The sequence below is a fragment of the Xyrauchen texanus genome, chromosome 8 (genome assembly GCF_025860055.1).
Source record: "Xyrauchen texanus isolate HMW12.3.18 chromosome 8, RBS_HiC_50CHRs, whole genome shotgun sequence".
Lineage (NCBI taxonomy): Eukaryota > Metazoa > Chordata > Actinopteri > Cypriniformes > Catostomidae > Xyrauchen > Xyrauchen texanus.
This window is the reverse complement of record NC_068283.1, coordinates 44,122,530-44,128,949: the sequence shown is the minus strand read 5'-3', so window position 1 is coordinate 44,128,949 and position 6,420 is coordinate 44,122,530.

The window sequence follows — 6,420 nt, the reverse complement described above, 5'->3', positions numbered from 1 at the left end:
GCCATACAAGCTAGAACCGCCACTGCTAGGAGACGATGAAACGGGTCAAGAAATATCCCATAGACTTACATTGAAGGAAGTTCCCAAGACATACCTAGAGACCTGAAGATCATCAAGACTTGGGGGCCAAAGAGCACCCAACCAAAACACCCAAGCAAACCACCTAGCAATGGCAACAAAAAGTAATTCATAAATTATATACATTTACAACAGTGACAACTTACCTCAACCTGACGTTTATGATAAATACCCTTATCCTGAGTACACAGTTCAACCTTTCAGTATATTTGACTCATGTATGCTAGTGTGGTGTAATTGTGTTCTCAACGGCTATTACAAAAATATTGCAAAATTCCAAAATCAAAGCAAGAATGGAGACGCAAATTAGTTACGAAAAATGACATCAAGCCAGGCCTACTGTACCTGCAGAAACACTTTATTTGGACCCAGATAATCTTGCAGTAGAGCCTGAACTCTCCTCGACGCCAAAGTGGTTAAGATTTCAACCATGCAACGCATATGCTTATGAAAATAATTACCTAACCTTGAGTTCAGGGTTATTTTGGCTGCAGATATAGAGGAGCCCGTCGCAGTGCCAGGTAACGTAGGCAATTATAACAACAGAGCTGAATAACCTCCATCCGGACTCATCTTCGTTTGTTTCTTCAACTTCGGGCACTTTCGGTCCTTTAGACTTATAGAAAATAAACTCTTTGAAAACACACTTTTTAAACTCAATTGTTTATTTAAATTGTCTATTAACATTGTACAACTGTGGATAAAAATGCAGCACAAGAGAATTCTGTCATTTGTCATTTTTCTTGGGAAATCATTTCAACGACATCTCAAATGATGTATTGTGTTAAATTGCATTTTGTGGAAAGAACGCTGCCCTGATAGCACACGCACATCTCCGAGATGTCTGTTTAAGATCTTTTCATCTGGAAAGCATTAAAATGTAATTAACATCTGCTAAACATCTTAAAAGGATCAGATTTACAAACAATCTTAATCATAAAGATATCAAAGACATCTGCTGAATGTCTTATTGACATCCAAGAGTAAACGTCTTATAGACGCATTGCAGATGTAAACACACATCTTGGTGATGTACATGTTCTATTCTGTATCGATTCTGATTGATCAACTGCACCATCCACCCTGATGTGTGTGTTTACATCTGGAAGATGTATTCTTTACATAAAATACGTCTATATATATATTATCTATACAGTTGAAGTCAGAAGTTTACATACATTTAAACACAGTTTTTCACAATTCCTGACGTTTAATCGTAGAAAATATTCCCTGTCTTTTGGGATCACTACTTCATTTTAAGAATGTGAAATGTCAGAATAATAGTAGAGAGAATTATTTCTTTCATCACATTCCCAGTGGTTTAGAAGTTTAAATACACTTTGTTAGTATTTGTTAGCATTGCTTTTATATTGTTTAACTTGGGTCGAATATTTTGGGTATCCTTCCACAAGCTTCTCACAATAAGTTACAGGAATTTTGTCCCATTCCTCCAGACAGAACTGGTGTAACTGAGTCAGGTTTGTCGGCCTCCTGCTCGCACACGCTTTTTCATTTTTGCCCACATATTTTCTATTGGATTGAGGTCAGGGCTTTGTGATGCCACTCCAATATCTTGACTTTGTTGTCCTTAAGCCATTATGCCAAAACTTATGCTTGTGGTCATTGTCCATTTGGGAGACCCATTTACAACTGAGCTTTAAATTCCTGGCTGATGTCTTGTGATGTTGCTTCAATATATCCACATATTTTCCTTTCTTATGATGCCATCTATTTAGTGAAGTCACACCTGCCACAGGTGCTGTTGATACAGTTCTACTCAGCAGTCTGTCCTCTGCACTTCAATAACTGTCTGGTTTGGTTCAGCTATGAAATTGGACATCAGAAGACTACAAAGGACAGTTCGGACTGCTGAGTGGACTATTGGTTGCCCCCTGCCTTTCCTTCAAGGACTATACACTTCCATCATGTGGAAAAAGGCTGGAAAATTCAATCTGGACTCCACTCACCCATACCAATTACCTTTTTGAACTGTTGCCTTCTGGCTGGCGCTACAGAGCACTGAGCATCAGAACCGTCAGACACAGGAACAGTTTCATCCCTCAGGCCATCCATCTCATGAACAGTTAAAACTGCCCCATTGAGCAATAATTATGTGCAATAAACAGCTTGATCTATTTAGATTTATCCAACATACCACACCTCTTCTGCCATACATATATATAACAGACTGTATTTGTATATTTTACATACATATACTTATATATATTCTTTATTCTCTATTCACTTGTTTTTATTCTATTTTTTATAATTTTCTCTGTGTTGTTGTATTGATTGTGCACTGGAAGCTTCTGTCACCAAGACCAATTCCTTATATGTGTAAACATACTTGGCAATAAAGCTCATTCTGATTCTGATTTTACTGTGGATATAGATACTTTCCTTTTTATAGATACTCCAGCATCTTCACAAGGTCCTTTGCTGTTGTTCTGGAATTGATTTGCACTTTTCACAACAAACTACGTTCATCTCTAGGAAACAGAGTGGTTGTGGGCTAAATCACATAACTGGTAATCAGAAGGTCAATGGTTCGATACCCACAGCCACCACCATTGTGTCCTTGAGTAAGACACTTAACTCCAGGTTGCTCCGGGGGGATTGTCCCTGTAATAAGTGCACTGTAAGTCACTTTGGATAAAATCATCTGCCAAATGTGTAAATGTAAATCTCTCCTTCCTGAGTGATATGATGGCTGCGTGGTCACATGGTGTTTACACTTGTGCACTATTGTATGTACAGATGAACGTGGCACCTTCATGTGTTTGGAAATTACTCCCAAGGATGATCCAGACTTCTGGAGGTCCACACTTTTTCTTCTGAGGTCTTGGCTGATTTCTTTTGATTTCCCCATGATGTCAAGCAAAGAGGCACTGAGTTTGAAGGTAGGCCTTAAAATACATCCAAATATACTCTTCAAATTGACTCCAATTAGCTTATCAGAAGCTAATTGGGTAATTGACTAAAGGCTTGACATAATTTTCTGTAATTTTCCAAGCTGCTTAAGGGCACAGTCAACTTAGTGTTTGTAAACTTCTGACTGACTGAAATTGTGATTATAGTCAATTAAAAGTGAAAAAATCGGTCTGTAAACAATTGTTGGAAAAATTACTTGTGTCATGCACAAAGTAGATGTCTTAAACGACTTGACAAAACTATAGTTTGCTAATATGAAATTTGTGGAGTTTTAATGACTTCAACCTAAGTGTATGTAAACGTTTGACTTAAACTGTAGGCCTACACGCGTGCACACACACACACACACACACACACAAACACACACACACACACACACACACACACACGCACACACACACACACACACACACACACACACACACACACACACACGCACACACACTAGATACTCTTATGCAATATTTGATGCTTCAGTGACTGAAAGTCTAGGTTTGAGATGAGTAAAACAAACAAATCCATTCATAAATAGGCATTTGAAAATTTGCAAATATAATTAACGAAGGCATGGTGGAAACTTCCCAAGACAGTGTCTATAACAAAAGACAAAAAGTTTAAATCTGTTAGTTTTAATAAAAATCAACCTCTGGCTCAGTTGTGCCTTGAGTTAAAGAAACAGACATAACGCTGTAAAAAAAAAGCCCATTGAGGATCAAGGATGTTGCTCTCAGGGGTCCCTCTATCTCTAATTGTAACCTATTATGAATCACAAAACCTGCAGACGCAAAGGTTTTTCGACAGACAGACAGACAGGCACCTGGGAAATCAGAGGAGGTTTGTACTCTGAAATCTGTATCACATACTAAAGCTAATTACTCCTGTATATGACCAATCAGAAGAAATACAATAACTGGCCAAGAAATATATTTGCCTTCCATTTGTAAAGAACAGCCGATGGAAGGAAACCGTGGCAGACTTGATGTTATTCAAGAAGGCCGTTTCACTGGATAAAATGAGGGACAGAAATAGACCCTCAAAGCTCTGATTTTCATCATCAAATTCTTTGTTTATTCTACCTTAAATGAATTCAGCACATTTGCATAAACAGTTGTGCCAAAAAAACTTTCAGAACTTTAAAGGTGAATCTCATGAAACATGTTAAGAACATGTCCAGATCATACACTAAAATCAAAGATCATTTTGTATAATACACATAAACAGACAGCCACAGACACACAGAAGTGTATATCTATGCACTCGAAAAATAATTGAAAGTTTTATGTATTTACATTTTATAAAAAACAATCTGTCAAATTAAATTGAGTAGTCTTTAAAAAATATGAAAAACCTAAAGGTGTAGTTCACCCAAAAATGACAACCATTTACCCACCCTCATGCCATCCCAGATGTGTGTGACTTTCTCTCTTCTGCAGAACACAAATAAAGATGGAAGAATATCTCAGCTCTGTAGGTCCATACAATGCAATTGAATGGTGACCAGATCTTTGAAGCACCAACAAGAACATAAAGGCAACATAAAAGTAATCCATACGACTCCAGTGGTTTAATCCATGTGTTCTGGAGAGATATGATAGGTGTGGATGAGAAACATCCCAGTCATCTGGGGATGGCATGGGGTTGAGTAAATGATGAGAGGTGAACTTTCCCTTTCAGGTTTATTAAATACATTTTGTTCAATATTACACACTTCAACTTAATGTCATTTTGTTTTGAAAATGCAATACACAAGCAAAATGTTCAGAACTTCTTAAACTACTTAAAATATTTATCTTCAAAAAATCCTCACTGCAACAATGACAGCTTTGCAGATCCTTCTTTGCAGAGTTATTCTAGCGGTTTGTCCAGATACTCCGGTGACCTTTCACCTCACACTTCCTGTAGCACTTGCCATAGATGTGACCGTCTTGTCGGGCACTTCTCACACACCTTACAGTCTAACTGATCCCACAAAAGCTCAATGGGGTTCAGATCCATAACACTCATTTCCAATTATCTGTTGTCCAATGTCTGTGTTTCTTTGCCCACTCGAACCTTTTCTTTTTGTTTTTTCTGTTTCAAAAGTGTCTTTTTCTTTGCAATTCTTCCCATAAGTCCTCCTGAGTCTTCTCTTTACTGTTGTACATGAAACTGGTGTTGAGCGGGTAGAATTCAATGAAGCCGTCAGCAGAGGACATGTGAGGTGTCTATTTCTCAAAGGGATTCTGATGTACTTATCAGTTGGGTTGCTAGGAGACATAGCGCTGCAGCATTGTTTATTAGTTGGGTTGCTAGGAGACATCACTAATGAGAGTCAAACACCTGCTAAGCTAACGGGAGCGTTGCAGTTTTGTTTCCTTAAATGTCATCTTCCGAATATCAGGGAATGGGATGCATTTATTGTCATATTTATGAGATATAAAGTAGAATGTAATGCAGCACAACCGTGTAAGAAACGTGAACATTTTTAATAGCACATATTATTAGATATATGTTTTCTTAATGGCATGAATCACACTGATGGCCTGGACTTAAAATGCACGGCCCACGGCTGAAGACAACGTTAAGCTTCATTTAATGAACCAAATATCTTTCAGCTGTGTTTGATATAAAGTCATTTTCTAGTGTGAAATGATCAATTTAGCATGATTACTCAAGGATAAGGTGTTGGAGTGATGCTGCTGTCTAGATTTGATCAAAAATGACTTTTTTCATATAGTGATGGTGTTTTCTACATCAGTAATGTCCTGAATATACTTTGTGATCAGTTGAACGCCACTTTTGTGAATTAAAGCACCAATTTCCTTCCGAAACACCAAAATCTGCACATTATACCAAACTTCTGGCCACCAGTGTATCAATATATATATAGTGAGATTATTTTCAGGACAGTACTCATCCCAAATTCTCATTACTTTAATGGTAAAACATAATACATCATTTAAATAGAAAAGCATGTATACATGGTCATACTTTTTATACTGGATTTTAATCACGCTCATTTATTTAAAAAAATGCAACTTGTGTCCAGGAAAAATTGTGCATTGAGAAATGAGAATCACCATTTGACTAATAATAAAAAAGGGTAACAACAGAGTGCTGATTTTGGGGTAATTGTGCTTAATTGGCACTATAGATGCCTGGAAAGGACACTTTAAAAAATCCACATTATTGACAGAACCAGACAATAAAACCACAATCTGACAGATTTTAATCCATTAAATCAAAATGTGAAGGGAGCACACACAATTAACTAAAAGTGTTACCAATAAAACAATTACAACTTTTTTACTCACCCACAACTTGTTTGTAGAGTTTGGCATCAAATCACGAAGCTTCAGACACTCCAGACTGTAATTGTACTGCTGAGCAGCAGAGGGAGACCCAACAATACACTAGACAATTCAAGACAAT